Source organism: Pinus tabuliformis, chromosome 2_2, assembly GCF_031772625.1.
Source record: "Pinus tabuliformis cultivar Carrire ecotype Pingquan chromosome 2_2, CPIR1, whole genome shotgun sequence".
Taxonomy (NCBI): domain Eukaryota; kingdom Viridiplantae; phylum Streptophyta; class Pinopsida; order Pinales; family Pinaceae; genus Pinus; species Pinus tabuliformis.
In genome coordinates this window covers 1,112,685,810-1,112,708,367 of record NC_142300.1, presented here as the reverse complement: position 1 = coordinate 1,112,708,367, position 22,558 = coordinate 1,112,685,810, and the positions used below count along the sequence as shown (strand labels likewise).

The following is a 22,558-nucleotide window of genomic DNA, read 5'->3' as shown; positions in this document are numbered from 1 at the left end:
AATCATCAATGAAAGTTAAGAAGTACTTGCAGCCAGAGAATGAAGCAACAGGAAGAGGACCACATAAATCACTGTGCACAAGCTGTAAAGGGGCTGAGGCGTGCCAAGAGGCACGTTTGTCAAAACTGTCCCGATGATGTTTTCCGAGTACACATCCGGAACAAACACCATCTCTGCAAGATACCATAGGAAGACCTGTCACCATATTTTCTTTACATAGATGCTGAAGGGAGCGATAGTTTAAGTGACCAAATCGCTCATGCCAAAGTTTGCTCACTTCATCATTATGAGCAACAAATACTGAGGGAAGATTTGATGACCCAAAGTTGTGAAACTTATACAACCTTTTGGAATCATCAGCAAGACCAGTAGCTAGAATCTGTTTAGGATCTTTTAGATCCTTGATTACAACATCATGAGGTGAAAATTCAACAATTTTACCTTCACCTGAATGAGTTATCTGATAGACAGATAGAAGGTTGCAGGATAAGGTTGGAACACATAATACATCATTAAACTGACCATTGTCTAGATGAACAGTTCCAGTCCCTACAACATTAAGAGATCTATCATCACCAACATATATATTTTTGGTGTTACAATCATTTAAAGAAGAAAACATGGCTTGGTTTTTGGCCATGTGACAAGAGGCTCCAGAATCAATGAGCCACTCATGAGAATGAGAAGAAGAAGAAGATACATTTAATGCATAACCAGACTGAGATGATTGACAATGACATGCAGAAAGTGCCATTCCGGAAGTTGAAGTTGAAGTAGGCTCCACATGGATGTTATGTTTCTTCATTGCGGCTTCCAAGGCTTCCATCTTCTTAAAGCATTTAGATTCTAAGTGGCCATCTCGATTACAAAAGTTACAATGTCTATCAGTCTTCTTCCATTTGTTTTTATTGGTCTTATCATTTTGCTGAAATGATCTTTCATTTTGAGGCTGAGATGGTTTAGGACCATTCTTTTGAGGATATGACTTCTTAGGATTCTTTGAATTTGGTTGCTGCTGGGCGGCTAACGCTTTCGTGGAAGAGTTTCCAAGATTAAGAAGACCAAGGTGTAAGAGTTTTTCTTGTTCTCTTATTAAGGAATCACAAAAGGAGTCAAAGGAAGGGGCCTTGTAGTCTTGTCCTTGACAAATGAAAGCTTCCCTTGTAGAATGGAAAGTGGAAACAAATACAGAGTAGGCTGGTCCCAACTTAGTAAGGATGGAATAAATAAGGTTACCATCTTCTTTCTTAACTTTAACACCTTCCAAGAGATATCTAAGGGTCTTGAATTTGGACAAGAAATCTTCAATGCAAGAAAAATTATTAGGATCCAAAGTAAGCAGCTCATTTTCAAGTTGATGGGCTCTAATTTCATTTTTAATCCCAAAAACTTTAGCGAGTTTTTCTAATGCTTCATGAGGAGTCTCAAGTTCTGCAATGTGGAATCTAAGATCAGGAGAAATAGACATCCCTATCAAACCACGTGCTTGATCTTGTCTATTTTCCCATTTTGCAGCCTTGTCTTCATCTTTTGGTTTCTTCTCTTGGTCTGTGGCTATTCTGAAGAGACCTTTACTTCTAAGTAAATCTTCCATGTAGGCTACCCATTGGAAGTAGTTAGTGCTGTCAAGAATGACTTGGCATGGACTTTCCATTTTAAAAAAAAACTGAAGCTGAAGATGCTGAAAGTAAGTGTTCCAATGGATAGATCTCGAAAAAATAGGCGGTTTTAAAAAAAACGGCTCTGAAAAAGGCTTCCGGATGAAGAAGTTATGGCTTTTTGAAAAAAAATTGTTGACGTTGCCGGCAAAGTGCGCGAATGTGCGGGAATGAAAAAATCCGCCCCCACAAAATGGAGACTTGAACCCAAGACCTCTACTCTCTTAAAATAGCTTTGAACCAATTGATCTATACAAAAAATTTGAGAGAGAGAGAGAGAGAGAGAGAGAGAGAGAGGGGGGGGGCCTTGGTTTGCGTGCTTGCCTTGAGAAAGCTCTTTTTCCCTACAAAACACAAAACACAAAACCCAACACGAATATGCAAAGAAAAACGAACCTTGCGGCTCGAAGTTAGCTTTAGCCAAAAAACTAGAAATTTAAAAAAAAAATCTCAAAGTTAGCTTTAGCCGAAAAACTAAATATTTTTCTCAATGTTTCTGATTTTCCGAGATCACACTAAGGTGCAGGGAAAAGAGCATACGCATGAGAAAAATCCTTCCTTTCTGTTTCTGATTTGCCCAGATCGCACAGAGTCGCAGGGCAAAGAGCATACGCAGAAATGAAAGGTATAGATCCGGTTAAAAAAAAGCTAAATAAACTGAGACCGAAATAAGCAGAGAGAAAATAACAGTAAACTGCAAAAAACACTGTATACCTCCCGATCTGAAAAATGACGCAGCTAGGGCTACCGGAAACCTTTTCGTGTGAAACGAAAGGGGTTCCTCACTGGAACAGATGCTCCGAACGCAACAGAGCAGTCCTCTCGGCCCGAAAGCAGTCAGAAACAACAGATCTAGGAAACGACAGCCGCATGCAGTTCTACCGGCTTCAGATTTGGATCACCAACGGACGCGGCCCTCAAATAGCTCTGATACCATGTAGGAATTTACAGGGTAAGTTCCTCAGAAAGAACACCAAAAGGACACCGCTCACAACCAGATCTCAAATCAATACACCAGTATTTTTGACGTGGTTAAAACCCTCAAAGTGCAAGGAGGGAAACAGTCCACGGCCTGTCCCAACGTGGGTACTACAGGCAATTTATTAATCAAAGAATGAAAATTTACATAAGCTTCTCTCATGCACGGATTACCCGAACAATGACCCTCCATGCGCTTTAAATAGAACTCATGGACCAATCGGGTGTCAAGCCACGGATCAAGTGTCGGTAATACCGAGGTGAGAGTGAACCGTCGGATCACTACATATCGTGACCGTCGGATTGTAAGTTACAAAATGTACAACGGTAAAGAAACACACTTTACCTAACTCTAACCTAACTCTATACTAGACCAAGTTGAACTTAACTATATCCTATGTGTCGGAATATCCTAACAGGAAGAAGAGTTTGAGCTAGAAGGAAGGCAGGAGTGAGATTGAGGGAGCAACAATAGAGTTTTCCAGTAGAGATTCCCAGCAGCAGAGCGAGGAGGCCGAAATTATAAAGTAGCTGTCCAGGTTGAGCAAGTTTGCCAGATCAACAAAGCGAGTTCCTCGGAAGAGCTTAGCTTAGTTGCCAGAGACCGGGAAGTCATTCTAGGAATCAAGTTGAAATTTTCCAATGGCAAGAGAAGGCTAGACAACCAGTTTTGCATTAGTTCCAGAGGCCATACGATCTGCACAGGCCAAGAGTGTGATCTTCCAGTTTGGTAGTGCAAGCAGGCTGGGGGAGGCTCAGTGATTTTGCAGAATGGAGAAATTTTCTCCAAGTTATTTTTTCCAGGAGATTTGTTGGAGGATAGCTAGATCGACACTCAAATATTATACTCAGAATTTTTATTGTTGCATAATAAGATAAACTCTCATCTGCTGCACTGGTTTTCCCTTTGGGGTTTTTCCGAGGACGTTAGTCCAAAGAAATTGGTGTCATTTTTATTGTATGTGTGCATCTATTTTCTTAGTTGCAATTTATTTTCCGCAACGTAATTTTATTGTGAATAATTGTAGTGTGATTTATTTGTTTTTTGCCATAGCAAATAATTGCTAATTAATCAGTTAGAAGAATAAATTTCTAGTTGTTGCAATTTCAAGCAATTTTCACATAGTGACCATTATATCTTTTAGTATACCAATTCTGTATTTGCACTACCAACTATTTGTGAATGAAAACATGTACTTCCTAATGGATACTTGAATATGATATCCATGAATGACAAATTAGCGGAATTTGTACAAGCTTTGGCAATATCCACATTCATATATGGCTTCCTTTGCCATATGATGTCATTTATGATTTAAGATAGAGAATGTGGTAAATAATCAATATGAAGGGTCTTTCCAAGAATCATCCTTTTGATTTTCACCTTCACCATAAGAGGCCAAGGTATTGGCATTGCTTTGTGATATATGTTGTGGAAGTTGTAATTCTTTGTGTCCATCTCCAGTGTGCATTCTGAAGCATGACCTGAGTTATCCTAGAACCATGAATCAATGTTGTAGTAATCGTTATTGGGATTTAATCGACGAGGGGAAAAATCGTAAAAATCGGGAAAAAATCGTAACATACAAGAATATTCATTTTTTTTCAATTTTTTTAATATCTAAAGCATCTACAACATAAAATAAAGACATTGACACATAAATATGATAAAAGAACTAATATATAAGATGTTTAATATCATTTCTAGTGCTACATCACACATAACAGTGAATCATGTCCTGAATAGTAAGTCCTGACTCATGACTCCCAACTCAGCCTCAAAATATCAACAAAAAATATAATAATGTATCTCATGAGTCATAATGTCATATACAATGAAATGAACCAAATAACTAAAGTCTAATACTACTGATTTCCTCTGCCCCTCTTGCGAGAAAATGCAATAGCTTTCCCTTTCCCTCTAGATGTAGATGTCGATGGAGTTGGCAGTGGATTCTACTATGCTCTAGAAGCTGAAGAACTAGGAGTTATAGGAGTTAGACCACGTCCTCTACTGGTGGCAGGGGTAGCCCGGGTAGGTGGTGTCACCTCCTCCTCTTGTTGCTCCGCCTCCTCCTCCTCCTCCTCCTCCCCCTCCACTACCTCCTGCTCTAACCAATCATCGACAGACTCCATGAGAGGCCTCTCGGCCTCAACCCTCCATGCAGCAGTGGTGTCAATCCCATCCAATGAGATGGCCTCCACATCAGGTGTCCTCTCAAGTTGCCTCACCCACAATCGAAGATTGTAGTAGACGTAGACCATGTCATTAAGTCGCTGGGACTCCAACCTGTACAAAGATCATGAAATAATAATTATAAAAAAAATATTGTTTAATGAATTCAAAAAATTATTTGGAAATTTGCAATATTTTAAGTGTTAAGTTTTAACCTGTTGCGCTTCTTGTTGTGTATTTTTTCAAATACACTCTCAGTTGCGCTCGCATCTTGAGGAGGTACATGTTTGGCTAAGGATTCAAATGGCAAGCTTTTACAGAAGGGGTACCCTGGCACCATACATTCTCCACCATGCATCTACAACAAAATTACAGATAAAATTTTAAATAAACATAAGAAAAAAATGAAATTTGAAAGTTGAAGCAAAGTATGAAGTTATGAACTTCAAGAGACAATGAAATTTGAAACAAACTAAAAAAATATCTGGCATTTTAGTCATCCTATCAATCACAACCATGTCAAAGCCAAATGTGCCACCTGCCATCCTGTATGTCTCAATTTCTTTGGAGATTTTTGTACGTTCTGCTGGAGATCGCACCATCCTCTGAACACAGGTTAAGAATCCATCCATGATCTTAGCATCAAATACGAACCCACATGGGTAAGAAAATGCGGGGTTCAGGTAGATCCCTGCAGCATGAATGGGACGATGGAGTGTGTTGTTCCATCGTTCATCAATCACTTCCCATAAGAGGAGTTGTCTCTGAAACCCGTCATCTCCCTTATCATCATAGTAGGCCCGAATGGATTCTTTCGCCCTGTCCATGGCCTCATACAAATAGCCCATTGCGGGCTTCTCACCATCAACTAATTGAAGAACCTTTACCAAAGGTTCAGTAACGGTGCACACCTCCTGCACTCCCGCCTAGAAGTCTTCCTGGTATGAAACTAATTTGCATATGGCCTCTCCCTCTGGTTTGCGGCTCATTGTCAAAGCACGCCACTCCTCTGAAAGAAACATTCTCTTCACATCCCACATAGAATTCAAGAGGGATTGAAGAGATATAAAACTGGTGGCAAACCGTGTAATGGCGGGGTGCACCAACTCTTTGTTGTTGGTGAATTTTCTCATCAAGCTAAGCACAGATTTATGATTATATATAAATTTTGTAATTCTTTTTGATGACTCAACAATATCTTTGACAAAGGAAATTTTTTTTTTCCATGTCCTCCAACATCAAATCAATACAATGTGTAGCACAAGGTGTCCAAATAAAGTAGAATGCTCTCCATAAGCATCCTGTCAGCAACAACATAATTTGCAGCATTGTCCGTTATGACTTGGACAACATGTTCTGCACCCACCTCCAAAATAAATACATCCAGCAGATCACATAAAGTTTTTGCATCTTTGATATGTGAAGATGCATCAACAGATTTCATAAACATTGTCCCCTTGGGACAACTAACCGAGAAGTTTATAAGGGTTCTCCCCTTTTGGTCAGTCCAACCATCTGACATCATAGTGCATCCTGTTTGTGCCCATGATGCCCTAAACTCCAATATTTTGCTGCAGTCAACCTTTTCATTTTGAAGAATTCGGCCTCTAAAGTCATGATAAGAAGGGATTTTGTACCCTGGGCCAACAGTTGCAATAGCATCAACAACAGGTTGGAAAAATGGATTATTCCTTGCAATGCTGAAAGGAATATCACTCCAAAGGAGAAATTTGGACAACAACTTGTCAGCTTGTTCTTTATCAGTTTTTTTAAGCATTGAAGTGATAGATGGCTGTGAACCAGGCATGGTTCTAGGAACAAAAAATGATGAGGCAGCTACCGGGTTGGTTGTAGATATTGATGCTGAAGTAGAACCAGTGCCACTTCCTTGTTCACCTGAGCCTAACACAACCTTTTTAGTTGCTTCTTTATTTCTGCTTTGGCGTCTCTATTGTGCTCTAAATTTTCCAATGATCTCATGGCTTTTCGGATGATTTCAGGATTTGTATTTGTGCAAGGCTCTACATCAAATCCAGGGATTTGTGCAAGGTGATACTTCAATCTGTAAACCCCCCCTGACATATGCTGCCCACACAACTTGCAAGACAAGTTCATTCTATCAAACCCTCCATCAGGTTCACCAAATTCCCACAGAGGGTTCAATTTCCTTGGCATGTTTGTAACTTGGTTGAACTCTGAATTCTTGAGTTTTAAATTTGTAAGATGAAGATTGAAGTTTGACTTTGAACTTTGAATTTTGAAGTTGAATGGTGAACCTATGGAAAAATAAGGATTACAATTTACGAGTTACAAACTTACAATTTACAAAACCTAAAAAAGAATTACATACATGAGTAACATGACAAAACATATGGAATTTTTTACAATTTAAGTTTTTAACAAACAAAATGAAAAATAAAAAACCCCATCAAATCAATTCAAAAATATTTGATAACCCATTGAATTCTTTTGATAAACAATGGGTTATCCAAATTCCAAACCCAACCAAAAACATAAAAAAACACCAAAACAAAGCTACAAAACACAAAGGTTTGGTGCCCATACTGGTTTGATGGAGAAAATTCGTCTCCTCCTTAGCTCTCAATTCGTTTTTCTCCTCTAATCAGTTGATTCAGCTCCCAAACAACAAAGAAATTTGCTAGGTTGCTCCAAAACCCCGTTGCTGCCGCTGTCTATGCAAATGATTTTCCAAAAATCATGTTTTGTTCTTTTTAAACGCGTTGTCCGCATGGCCCACGATTATTTCACTTCGAATCACGATTTTTATGAAAAAATCGCTATTATTTCAAAAAATCGCCAAAAAAAAGTACTTGTATATATCGTGTGATTTTGGAAATCACGGTTTTCTGATTAAATCGCGATTTTCGCAACACTGCCATGAATCTTTGTCAAATATATAATGTCTTTTACATTTCATATCTGTTAGATTGTGAAAGCCAGAATGAAAGATAAGCATGGAATATATTTCATTAATCAAATATACATATAAATACAATGTTTACAACTGTTAGGTTCATATTCCAAGGTCTCTTGGACTCCCAATGAGGGTTCACATTCCACACCATAACCCTAATGGATTAAGTGTCTAACCTCCCGCCCCTCCCCCTGCGCCCATTCTGAAGGGATGTATGTGAGTCCAGGTAGAGAGACGAGGACAACTGCCAATGCCTCTTTTAATGCTTTTTGGTCATCTATGCTTATCCATTATCATTCCCTGTCTTCCCATCTTGGTTACCATCAATAAGAGTTGCATAACTTAAAAGCAGCAAGAGCATTAGGGTTTCGGCTTTTGTTGGGTTTTTACAGCACCAGATCGATCCCATGGCTTCATACCAGAGAAAAATGGTGTATTTATGTATTATGTTATGGTTATGGATTGCTATTGCTAAGAGAAGTGGAATTTCTACACTGTCATTCATATCCCACTCCAACACCACACCCAGGGACCCTAATAACCTTGAAATAAGTGTACACTTCACTACTTTATAATGTTCTTTAAGACTCCACTCGTTACAATGAACACATGCTAACTAGGTCCATTCTTTATCTTAGGAATTGCATTTTACGCTATGCTTGGAAAAATGGAAGGTTTCTATCGATGGTTTCCTACCACAAATAATGCTCTACAAAGAATATTACATGTCTGAACTCACTAATTGTGTTGTTGATACTCAATAGTTTCCTCGTGGACTTTCAAATGATGCCCGCTATGTTATTTTCTTGTTTCACATCCCACTCCAACACCACACCCAGGAACCCTAGTAACCTTGAAATAAGTGCACACTTCACTAGTTTGTAATGTTATTTAAGACTCCACTCTTTAGAATGAACACATGCTAATTGGGAAAATGAAAGGTTTCTATCAAGATTGATGGTTTCCTATCACAGAATAACGCTCTACAAAGAATATTACATGTCTGTACTGCCTAATTGTATTTGATACTCAATAATTTCCTCATGGACTTTAAATCATGCCCACTATTTGTTGGTTTCTTGGTTTCTGTTGATTCTAGGGACTTTCTTAGTTTATCTTATAACTTTTTTGTAATTGTGTGAACTTGGAAATGTTCATGACATTCTTACTACCTTGAGTTTGGATTTAGTTTGATGGTCCTTTTCTTTCTCATGGGTCCTTTTATTATGTGTTGTGTTTGATTTTGAAATATGAATGGTAAGTTGATTTAAGTTCTTCACTAACCACGTTTCTTTATATGTTATTGTTAACATTTTGAACCCCCTCTTCTATAGATGGGCAACCTCTTTTAGCAGCTGGAGGTTCCTCTGGGGTGATAAGTATATGGAACCTTGAAAAGAAAAAGTTGCAGTCTGTAATAAAAGATGCTCATGATTCTTCAGTATGTTCTCTTCATTTTTTTGCAAATGAACCTGTTCTGATGAGTTCTGCAACAGATAATTCAATCAAGGTAAAGACTAGTCTCAGCAATATGTGTTCCATGTTTAGGTGGAAATGCTCTTTTATTTCAAGAATTACTCATTTTTTAGTCTCAATTTTATTCTGGGTTAATGTTTCTCCGACTTTAATGCATGCTTTTTGCTTTGGTTGTTATATGTTTTTTTGACTTCAGTTTGCTATTGTTTAAAGTAGTTTTCCATTATTGAAAAGGTATTCATGTGATATATCAATTTCATTATTGTCTTGAATAAAACTAAAATTTTCCATGTCATTTTTAGATGTGGATCTTTGACACAACTGATGGAGAAGCGCGACTCTTAAAGTACAGAAGTGGCCATAGTGCACCTCCTATGTGTATAAGGTAAGTTGTTGAGTTGGAAATAAACTTGTGATAAATAGCTGCCTTTGCTCTTATTCTAGTTCATTCATTATCAATCTTTCTGTTTTTAGAATGTATAAAATCTAAATCATCCTTTTTGTTATATTAAGGTTTGATTTATTGTAAAAGAAATCCCAAAGGAAATAATTGTTGATGTCATGTATAAACAAAATGCACTGAAAACAAAGCTTAGACATGTAACTTATAACCATTAGCTGCCATATCATTCTCATGTCTTAATGATTCAATAAGCAAACCATAGTTATCAGAACCGGACCGGTTGTGGAACTGGTAGACCTTTCGGACCGGGAACTGGTCAGAACCGGACGGAAATAGATAAAAAAACCAGACCAAAAAACAGGTTGAGCAAAAATACATAAAATATTCAAAATTTAAAGAAAAACATACATATTCATGTGCATCCATATAAATTCAAACCATTTATACACAAATATGAAAAAGTTCTCATTTATATAACAAGTAAGAGTGCATAATATGATAATACCAAAATAGCACTTAGTGCAATATATGTCTTAAGACTTAAACAAAATATATCAAAATATAGAATCTAAATGCTTTCTGATACATCAAACTACAATACTATTAGTACTAAATTACTAATCAGAATCAACATCCTCAACCTCCCCCTCATCTTCATCCTCAGAATTAGCAGTAGCAGACTAAGGATCTATAGTGGGATTTTGACTTGATTCCCTTGGACCTGAAAGTGGAGCTGAAAGTGGGTCCAAGTTCATCCAAGAAAGATCTTCATTGTTAAATGCTGGTTTGTGGGAACCCACTCTGATGATGGATCAAGGTCATCCAAAGTTATGTTGCTTGATTCAGGTGTCTTATTCAGTAACTAGTTTCACCTCAACCTAAGGTTGTACTAAACATAAGCCATGTCATTCAACTGTTTTTGCTCCAAATGGTTCCTCTTCTTGGTGTGTATTCGCTCAAAAACACTCCAATTTCATTCACACCCTGAAGCCCCAAGTAAGAGAATATTAAAAAAATAAAAAAATAATTAAAAAATCGCTTGAATGGGCCCCATGCATGAGTTGTTAGGCAGCTGCATTGAACCAGCCGGTTCAGTACTGAACCGGCCAGTTCCGTAACAGAACCAGCCATTTCCGGTCCGAACCGGTTCAGGACTGAAAACGGCCGGACCGGCTGGTCCAAACTGGTTCGGTCTGGTCCTGATAACACTGAAGCAAACAATGGAGCCCATAGATGCTCTAGAGGTCACAGGGCTTGCAGAAATAAGTGAACTTTGACACCTTGGCAAAAAGGCAATGAGAGTGTATGAGTGACTTTTGGATTGAAGATACTAAAGTGTTGCTAAATGTTGGAGAAGAATCTGCTATGGCAAATTGGCACTGTGCTGTATACCAGAAAAGTATGGCACAATGGAAGCTGCTGGACTATTTCTACAACAAATCAGGACCATTGTCCCTCAAACGTATGTGCTACACAATTAATTCTTACTAATATCTCAATATTGCTGAGAAATCAACAGTAAATGTAGTTTGCTCCAGCAAGGTGGGTGTCACTCTCGTAAAACACTGAATTCTGGCATTATTGGCAAAATGACATCATCAACTGTAGTGCAGCATCATACATGGTGGATCTTGTCCTTATTAATTATCCAGAGATAGGAATCATGCACAATAATTTTATGTACACAGAATGAGGGTGATGATTGAAATGAGGAGCAGTGGGGGTATACTAGTTAGAAATCATTTACTTGGGGCAAATTTCTGACTGACATATTTGTATATGAACTATTTCTAGGAGTTGTGCTGGACTAGGCCCAGTGCAAAGCCTCACCCAGTGTGGGGCCAGACCTTATGGCAACAGTAAAGAAGGGCTGACACTATCACCTCAGCAGCCTTCCTCCTGCCCTTTAGTGGGATTTAAACCACGAGTGAGGTTACCCTAAATCACCTATAACAATATTTTAATACTAGGGCTCAAGATGATAAATTGTTGAGGGTCTAAAGATGGATAAAGTACTTGGAAAGGCCGAAGATGGCGTAGGTTTTCTATGCTAAGGTTCAAGTACTGTAAGCCTAGACCACTAAATGGGTTGCTATAGGTTAGGTTTTGGATGATATTCAATAATATGGCATACAATGTCATATAGCTGCCTTAGAAAAGGCCGAAAAATGATTTTCAACAAGAAAGAAACAAGACCTTCAAATAGAGGCTAGGTATAGGCTAGGATAAACAGTTGTATGGCTGTTAGATATGCTTAAACAACAATAAAGAGGGTGACATCAGCCCTATAATGTTGAAAATGTAGCTTGGAAGGTGATTCTGTATTGGTCAAGTGCTATGACATGTGGAAATCACCAGAAATTCTCTCACAACAATTATTTAATTATTTCTTAAGTTTGGACCTTAGGCATAAAGTTATTAATTTAATTTTTGACTTCATTCGGCAATTTTTATAAAATTAAAAGGGCCAACTTGAGATTATATCCTGACCGTAGATCTCAAGTGTAGAGATGCAATCTCAGCCCTCCATCACTTTGGAGATTACTTCAGAAAATTATAAAAGAGGAAATAGGCTGTTGGAGATGTTGATTGGTTGGCACAAGAATTGGGCATTCAACTGGAGTAGAGGGTCAAATTGACAACAAAGAATAGGCTAATTTCAGGAGCAGCGGGCAGGCAAGAAGCAAGCTGAATTACTTAGGCCGAACAGGTTGACTCTGCACGGTAGCACTTGGCCAATTTGACAGGGAAAAAATGGGTCAATTTGACTAGGTCGAGCTAGGCTGAATTAACTAGGCCGTACCAGGCAAAATTGCTAGTTTGATTTGGCTGGGCTGTATAGGCTAATTTCTGTTGGGTCGTACAGGCTGATTCTGTTAGGTTGTATAGACAACAAGCCACCAGGCTGTACAGGCCGAATTGTGTTGGGGTCAAACAATGAGTTAGCTGGGTTGAAGAGGCTGCGTAGAGCTGGGCTATACAGGGAAACTCAAGTAAATTTGCTGCTGTAAATTCCTGTAGTGTACTTATTGTGATCAATTTTTTGAAGCTGAATAAGAAATCCTGATTTGTTGGTTTTCTCCACATTGGGGTTTCTAGGGTAAAATTATGTCAAGTATTTTTTATGTGCTAGGTTTACTGTTTATTTATTTCTGCTGTGTATACCAAGTTAGGAACCCAATGTATTTCTTATCATGAATTTCAAATCTGAAGAAATCATTTTATTTCTGTTTTGAGAAAATTTAATTTGTCATTAAATCTGACATGGGTTCTAGAAGACTAACGTGGGATTAGAGCAGAAGTCTCTGAATAGGAAACCGAGAGTGTTTGACTTAGGTACCAGTGCAAGAAATTGCAAGCCTTCAGCAAGCAAGAGTTTAATGGTTTAGTCTATGATGGTTACTAGCGTTTGATATGAAGACATACTAGAAGGATGCTTGAACTATTTTCAGTGCAGGGCTCGAATTATAGCCGTTCTCAAGGAAAATAAATTTTGGAGCTTTGTCAACACCACATTTGTTCCACTAGTTTTAGATCCAATTGCCCTAAATCTGCACGTGGTGAAGGAAGCGAGGGTGCAGAAGATTATTTTGGATGGAGTCAAAGACCACATTATTCCACATTTGTCTGAGAAGAAAACAACGCAAGAAATGTGGGATGCGCTCACCAAGCTGTAACAGAGCAACTATCAGAGTCAAAAGGTGGTTTTGAGGGACTAGCTACACATCACATGGATGCCCAAAGGTGCGAGCATAACTTCTTATTGACTAGGATCAATCAGTTACAGGGTTAGATGGCGGCTGTAGGAGAAATCAGACTTGAACCAGAATGGGTGCGTATAGCCTTGAATGACTTTACGAAACAGTGGAATGTGTTAGTCAAATGCATCGTGAGTTGAGAACACCTTCCCACTTGGGAAAGGATGTGGGACGATTTCATCCAAGAAGATATTAGAGAAGGGGTTCAACGTGGTGACTAGAAGAAGAAATTTGAGGAGGAAGAGAATCATGCCCTAGCTGGTAAGGGCAAGATGAGGGCAAAAAAATTCCAAGCTATGGGTTGAATTTTAAGGGAGAGAAGAAGGATACTTCCAATATAAAGTGTTTTGCTTTTATCAGCCAAGACACTTCTGTAGCCAATGGCCTATTAAGAAAAGGGGTAACTAGAAGAAGAAGTTTGCTGCAAAAGTTGAAGTAGATGAATTTGCAACGAGATTCGAAAATGAGTTTTCACTCATTGCCTATCTCTTGAGTTCAGTGGCCACCAATGTGTGGTATATTGTGTTGATTTTTGTAGCATCGGTTGTGTTCTAGCCACGAAATTTGGTGGAGAGGCTAGAATACATGTATTCTCCAAAACCCATAAATCGTTTATGGAAATTCCACCTAGAGACAACTTAATTAAAATAATTAATCTTTTTTTAATGGTGCTCAAGTCTAATCTTAGGAAAACTGATTAATTAAAGGGTATTAATCAAGTCATGGTGAAATCTTCTAGAAGACATGGTTCGAGTTCTAGTTAATCTTAGCCATCGATTATGCTTTTCTTGGCTGTTGAAGCCTCAATGAGAGATTATAAGAACTTCGATGGAGGTTGGAGAACAAACTTGGAGCCACTAGGAATTTGATATTGTTGGGAAATCGAACTCCAGAGTAGTAGCTGTGTGTTGCCGGAGGTGATTTAGTAATTTCGAAGCAGTGAGAGAGGGGCAAGGATAGTAAGGCCGAAAGGAAGTGTTTCTAGTCCGGTGAGTGCATAGAAGAGAGACAATGTACTCCACAGAGAGATTGATGCGGTCTAGAGAGGCAACGCAAAGGTTCAAAGGGAGATCTGTATTTTGCTGAGGAGAAGTCGAGATTCAGTGGCAGGAGTTAGAGTGGGAGCCCGAAGGCCAGAAGATCGAGTTTCCAAAGCAACAGTTGATCAACAGAGTGAGAGAGACGCTGGTCCAAGCAAGGATGACACAGATCTGCGTAGGGTGACGTAGAGGCAACAAGGAGTAGCTCTTCTTGAGCTAAGGTCAGTGTCAAATCACCGATGGAAGTGAGATTTTTCTCACTAGACTTTTGTCAGTGATTTTCTCTCTATGGAAAGCTAGATTTGAGCTTCCATAGATCTGTACTAAGATTTACTACTACATAATAATAAAACCCTCAGCTGCTGCACCTGTTTTCCCAATTTGGGTTTTTCCGGGGACGTTGGTCCAAAAACAAAGGTGTTTTATTGTGTGTGCGCATCTATTCTTCCAGTGTTCTTTTTCTTCCGCAGTATTTATTTTGTGAAGGCTGCAGTGTATGTATTTCGATATTTGCCTTAGAAAACTGCAAATAATTTGTTTAAGTAAATTAACAAATAGGGGAAATATTATTAGTTGTTGGAGTAGGATTCGGGGTCATTGAATTTTCACATGGTATCAGAGCATAAATCATAAGCTGGAGAGCTCAGTGCAGAAGGAAGGAGGCAGTTTGAATCTCTACAGAGGCAACAATTCGAAACCCTCTAAGGCAGCGCAATCCCTTGGGCCAAGAGGGCTAGTTTTTTGAGGAAATTTATTTCTCCGAGAGAGTCGACAGAGAAACTAAATTTTCCATATCGAAGATTGGCAGAGGCAAAGGGTGTAGCAGCAGTTTCCTTGCAGAGCGGATCTTCAACTGGGACGTAGATATTTTGCAGGAGTTTGCTAGTGCAAAATAACATTAGGAGGGAGGAAGAGCACACACTGAGGGAATTCTTTCCTCTCGAAACTTCTAGCTTAGAAGTTCTAATTTTCCTAACAAAGCAGCAGTAGTTGTGTGTGTTGTCGCGCAGATTGGCACGACAACGCTCGGACCGGGGGCTGTCACCCTGATCCCCGATCCCTCCGTTTAAGCCTGTCTCCCGCGGCTAAGGGGGGTAGACCCTGTGAGGTGATGAGACCAACTGTCGACCAGTTGGTTGGGAGACACGAGATACGATAATAAAAAAGCACTTGAAAGATTTGATAAATTGCGGACCAGTGCCTTGTGGAGTTAATGTTTAAACTTTAAATGATTACTTTTTAAATGATATAGAAACATGGACCATGAACAGCAACCATCTGTCATCAGCGAAAACACAATGCTCTTTAGAATGACCAAAACGATATCCAGCAATAGAAAATTTTAAAAGATAAATGCCTTAAAATACCACGAGAATTATAAACCGTTAACCAGATATCAATTTCGCATCTCGACCTGAAAATTTAGATCTCAGAAAGATATGACAATTCGCGAAAATAACTTGATCAAAGAAAGAAAAATTCCCGCAAAAATTTTCAAATATATATATATATATATATATATTTTTTTAAATCTTTTTCAATAAAAGGGAAAAAATCTAAAACTAAATTCTAACCATTAAAAATAAAACTAAAAAATATATTTTTTTTTATTTTTTATATTAAAACTAAAAAATCTAAATCTAAAAGAAATTTTTTTTTTTTTTTTTAAATGCTAATTAAATCTAGGAAATTCAAAATTAAAATCTATTAAAACAAAATTATATTAAAACTATTAAACTAAATCAAAATTAAAATAAATCTTCTTTTTTTTTTTTTTTTTTTCTTACTTTATAGAAAAAAAAGAAAACATCTAAAATCTAACTAAACTAAAATCTAATGACTAGATATTAAAAACTATTTTAAATAAATAAATAAAACAAAAAAACAAAACTACACAACTTTAAATTTAAACCCAAAACTTAGGTAAAAACCAAAACACGTCTAACCCATTAACATCAAACGCATTAACATAAAATTGAAAATCGGAACCGGGCACGATAATTACAGGGAAAACCTAGCACAAATTGACGGCAGCCTGCAGAAACACGCTGGAAACAATAAGCAAGGGTTCCGAAGGCAATACCTGGCCCGAAATTGCAGATGACAAGCAATTTTCGATTTGCAGTCATCACCTGGTGAAAATGAAGCTTCTACGCAAAATACTTGAAGCCTTTCGCTGGACGCAAAGACAGTCACGAGGAGGTTTGCAGTCGGTTCCCTTACCTGGATAGCTTGCGTATGAAATGATGAACCTGAAGATGCCCTTTCTATAAATCGAATTTTACCTGAGCTTGAGCTTGTGAATGATTCACGTCGCATATGGCATTTCAACGATTGGGTAAAAATATACTGAATCAAAACTTTTAAAATCGTGGAAGTATGAACGCTGATTGATGCACAGTGGACGGCAGCGGATAGAGATCTGAACCGGTTTCAAGGCTTACCTGACAAATTCGATTTATACCTTTTGCTTTCGATGGAGAACAATGCACATCCAAAAATCTCTTCACAGAAAACTCGTGTCAGCCCACGTGAACTGAAGGGAGGAATTCATGACAGGATCACGCTGAGACCCCAAAAATGTGACTGCGCGTCGGTTCACAAAAAAAAATATGCGATTTCTGGAAACGGATTACGTATGACAACTGATCTGTGCTTTTCCTTAACGTATTCAGCGGTTTTGGCAGCCAAAACTTGTTTTTTTTTTTTTTTTAAATTTCGAATAAACTGCTCCAGAAACCCTGAATTATTTCTCAATCACATGCACCTGTAACCTGCAAAGGAAAGAAAAAACCCTAATAATATATGCACAAAATCAAAATCAAAACCCTAGATCAACTGACTAATTTACAGATCTTGGCCCCTTAACTGCCAGATTTAACAATAAGAACAGGAAAATTTTTAAAGATAAGAAATTTCAGATTGTCACTGTGAGAAACTTCAGAAATTTTCTCATGCAAACTAAAACATAAAACCGAATGATAGACCCAGGATCAAATCCAGCTGGGCTCAACAAAAAACGCTTGTGGGAGTTGGCTGGTTCAGCCGAGAACTTCCCCTAACGCCCACCAAATCTTCTTCACTAAAAGGTTTTCCTGCACATCTCAAGCAGCCATCAGCAAAGAGAGAGAGAATGCTGCTAGATCTCAGGAAATAATGGAGATACCTGCCATTATTTCAGAGACCCTAACAGCACCCAAACCCTAGCAGGTGAACAAGATACCTGTGCTCACAATACTCTTAAAAAAAGCTATTATCGATGACTGAAAGTAAAATATGCAGAAACTAAAACAATCTCACAGCATTTAAGAGAGTAACACCAGCAAGATATGGACTCCAAAGTCTTCTTTATTAACCAGAAACAGATTTACAAGAGAGCTTCTTCAGTCTTAGACTCACAGATCGAATGATCTCAAATGACTCCCTAAGACCCTATAAAAAGGAAATGATCCTAACGGCTAGTTCAGTGATCCATGTAGAAATGATCTCGACCGTTGATGAGGATCAAGACATCTCTTGATCTCATCCGTCGATTTATTAACTTAAAATATTATTATTTTATTAGTTAGGGTTTTTTGCTTCATTTTTTAATTTTTTATTATTTTTATTCATTTTTAATTTTTTTTTATTTCATTTTAAGATGGATCATCAAACTAAGCCGTTGGAAACATCACCTAGGACCTAGGACCTAGGACTCATGAGGGGATTTACAACATTTCTCGACCCTCAGGACACATTACATCATGACTTTTACAAAATTACATCTTAAGGGACAAACCCATTTAATACAGACCCTCATAAAACACCCAGCTCTGCGACACAACGATAATCTAGCAGATCGACACACTAGGATTCTCCTAAAATTCTAATGACAAAATCAATCCCGGCTTTGGGGTCAGGTTTGAAGGAAAACTCTGCCGATCCGTGGATCGGTGAGACAAAAAACCTTCCGGGACGTAGATTATCATCAGAAAGTTAGGTCCACCTAGGCAAACTACATACATGACTCATGTCTGCTAAGATTATTTACAGTTAATACATGCAGACTGGGTTTACAATCAAAAAGATCAAACTGCTGATGATGGCAGGATGGCACGGACATGCTGATCAGGTGCTGCTTCTTTCTGTCAAGAAAAACGGGGTGCACTGCAGGGGTAGTTGACCAGCAGAGGTCAACATCTGGCTCTACTTGGGGACACGTTGCTGCTTGCAGGAATGTGAGAATCCAGAATCTGCATCCATATAACACAAAAATAAGTAGCGTCCATCCATAAATCAGCATATACATTAAGCACAGGAAAGAAAAAAGCTCTTCATTTATTAACTATCTAAAGCAAAAATGAAAATGCGGAAAAACAAGGAGTAGGGTTAGAAATACGATACAAAGGATGCCCCATGGCATCAGATGTGTTCAATATAGTGCATACTGAGCATTTGCCTGCTTTCAGGCAAATCTGTGGGCTGCTTGTCGGATGTGCCATGTCCAATTTTGCATATGGTAGGACTTTTTCCTATCCGAAAATCAAGCTGCTCACGGCCGTCTGATGTATCATATCTTCGTCTTATCTTCTTTCTCTTGCGCTTTTTCTTTCTGGCTGGTTGAATCACTGATGACCTGGTACTTTCTGTTTCAAAGCTATCAGATGAAGTATGTAAGATATGCGTGCTATGTCTTTCTTCATCTTGCATCTGATCTTTATCATTCTTAAGTCTGTCTGGATCACCCTCAATCAACCATCTTTCAATCGAATCAACAACCTCCCAATAATAAGATGAATCTTGTTGCAGCAAATGAGAAGACTCCTGATCTGTTGATGTTTGCAGGTTTCTCTTATCCTCTGCCAGTTGCTGAAACCTTTGAACTTGTATTTTAATGGCATCCATCTTACTAGAGTGTTCAACCTTTGTAGCACTGATTTGTCTGGCATGGTGTTCTTGCATGTCTTTTATTACTTTAACATTCCTTTCCTTTATGTCCATCAAGCAATGCTGCATAAAATTTATTTCTTCTTTATGATTCGCTTGCATGTCAGCTACTTGATTATTATGATTGAACGTCATGATAGTCATTTCCTCATCCATGGTTAATAGCTTGTTTTGCATAGAGTCAATTTCCCTATCATGATCAGCTTTCATGGTCACCATATTTTCCTCTAAGATCGACAACCTGCTTTGCATGATTCTAATTTCTGTTTCATAATTAGTTTTTATGGCCTCAATTTCCTTAGCATGCTGATTTTGCGTGACTTCAATCTCTCTATTACGTTTCTCCAGGTGAGTGCATAAAGTTTTCACATCATTGACATAATTAGTTTGATTGATTTCCATATTTCTTACCAGCATCATTAGATCTCGTATAATTTGCTTTTGCTCTTCTTTTTCATTGTCATTTGTCCCTGATTTTTCACTATCATGAACTTGATCTGCAATATTTTCGGTGGATGACACATTTTGACATGAAGAATCGTCCTGGGATCTTTCAGCTGGACCTCCTATCAAACTACTTACATTCTGCTGCACAATTTTAGAGGAAGAAGGCAAGCTGTTTGGATAACCATATCTATCTTCAAAAGCATTGATAATATCAGCCAAAGAAGAGAAAGAATCCTTAGGAAAATTGTTAAACCAATTCAAAGCATCATCTTCTAAAGAAAGGACAAATAGACGCATTTTGATATCACCATGATGAAACTGAGGGGGTCTGCAATATATGATCATGAAGCGGATAAACAAGTCAATATGCCTTTTAGCAGCGATTGGATCACCATCTGAAAAAATAGGCAATTCAGGAAGGGCCTCCTCCGGAAAATCATGGAGACGGTGAGTAAAACGACATGGTTTAAACGAATAATCCATGATGAACAATAAGGGATGATAGAACTAGATCTTTGCTCAAGAAAATCAAAAGATGAAAGAAGTGGAGTCGCCACTTGAACAACAAATCTGATTCTAAGATCCGAGAAGCAATCAACAAACAGATATGCAGTAGGCTTCTTGTCTGGGAAAAATGAGAAAAGTGGAGTCGCCACCCAAACAAGAAACAAAACCGAAGAGATGCTGATGATACGTGATGAAAAGATGCCAAAACATTGAATTTGCCAGCTCAAATGAGAGATGAGAAGATGTGAAGATGAATGTCGATGAAACCCCAGGGACAGAAAAAACTCTATCCCCGGCAACGGCGCCAAAAATGTTGTCGCGCAGATTGGCACGACAACGCTCGGACCGGGGGCTGTCACTCTGATCCCCGATCCCTCCGTTTAAGCCTGTCTCCCGCGGCTAAGGGGGGTAGACCCTGTGAGGTGATGAGACCAACTGTCGACCAGTTGGTTGGGAGACACGAGATACGATAATAAAAAAGCACTTGAAAGATTTGATAAATTGCGGACCAGTGCCTTGTGGAGTTAATGTTTAAACTTTAAATGATTACTTTTTAAATGATATAGAAACATGGACCATGAACAGCAACCATCTGTCATCAGCGAAAACACAATGCTCTTTAGAATGACCAAAACGATATCCAGCAATAGAAAATTTTAAAAGATAAATGCCTTAAAATACCACGAGAATTATAAACCGTTAACCAGATATCAATTTCGCATCTCGACCTGAAAATTTAGATCTCAGAAAGATATGACAATTCGCGAAAATAACTTGATCAAAGAAAGAAAAATTCCCGCAAAAATTTTCAAATATATATATATATATATATATATTTTTTTAAATCTTTTTCAATAAAAGGGAAAAAATCTAAAACTAAATTCTAACCATTAAAAATAAAACTAAAAAATATATTTTTTTTTATTTTTTATATTAAAACTAAAAAATCTAAATCTAAAAGAAATTTTTTTTTTTTTTTTAAATGCTAATTAAATCTAGGAAATTCAAAATTAAAATCTATTAAAACAAAATTATATTAAAACTATTAAACTAAATCAAAATTAAAATAAATCTTCTTTTTTTTTTTTTTTTTTCTTACTTTATAGAAAAAAAAGAAAACATCTAAAATCTAACTAAACTAAAATCTAATGACTAGATATTAAAAACTATTTTAAATAAATAAATAAAACAAAAAAACAAAACTACACAACTTTAAATTTAAACCCAAAACTTAGGTAAAAACCAAAACACGTCTAACCCATTAACATCAAACGCATTAACATAAAATTGAAAATCGGAACCGGGCACGATAATTACAGGGAAAACCTAGCACAAATTGACGGCAGCCTGCAGAAACACGCTGGAAACAATAAGCAAGGGTTCCGAAGGCAATACCTGGCCCGAAATTGCAGATGACAAGCAATTTTCGATTTGCAGTCATCACCTGGTGAAAATGAAGCTTCTACGCAAAATACTTGAAGCCTTTCGCTGGACGCAAAGACAGTCACGAGGAGGTTTGCAGTCGGTTCCCTTACCTGGATAGCTTGCGTATGAAGAACCTGAAGATGCCCTTTCTATAAATCGAATTTTACCTGAACTTGAGCTTGTGAATGATTCACGTCGCATATGGCATTTCAACGATTGGGTAAAAATATACTGAATCAAAACTTTTAAAATCGTGGAAGTATGAACGCTGATTGATGCACAGTGGACGGCAGTGGATAGAGATCTGAACCGGTTCAAGGCTTACCTGACAAATTGCGTCTCGATTTATACCTTTTGCTTTCGATGGAGAACAATGCACATCCAAAAAATTCTTCACAGAGAACTCGTGTCAGCCCACGTGAACTGAAGGGAGGAATTCATGACAAGATCACGCTGAGACCCCAAAAATGTGACTGCGCGCGGTTCACAAAAAATATGCGATTTCTGGAAACGGATTACGTGTGACAGCTGATCTGTGCTTTTCCTTAGCGCATTCAGCGGTTTTGGCAGCCAAAACTTGTTTTTTTTTTTTTTTTAAATTTCGAATAAACTGCTCCAGAAACCCTGAATTATTTCTCAATCACATGCACCTAAAAAAAAAAACCTAATAATATATGTACAACATCAAAATCAAAACCCTAGATCAACTGACTAATTTACAGATCTTGGCCCCTTAACTGCCAGATTTAACAATAAGAACAGGAAAATTTTTAAAGATAAGAAATTTCAGATTGTCACTGTGAGAAACTTCAGAAATTTTCTCATGCAA

At 37.9% G+C, this 22,558-nt stretch overlaps 1 pseudogene across 1 annotated transcript in view; it reads left to right on the top strand.

Annotated features, from left to right (window-relative positions):
* LOC149197299 (uncharacterized) overlaps nt 1-22,558 on the top strand; it is a 289,735-nt pseudogene that overhangs the window by 120,377 nt on the left and 146,800 nt on the right. Inside the window, exons 7-8 of the transcript XR_016254749.1 lie at nt 9,082-9,257; nt 9,526-9,608. The product of XR_016254749.1 is annotated as an uncharacterized LOC149197299 (transcript). The remainder of the gene's footprint in view (nt 1-9,081; nt 9,258-9,525; nt 9,609-22,558) is intronic.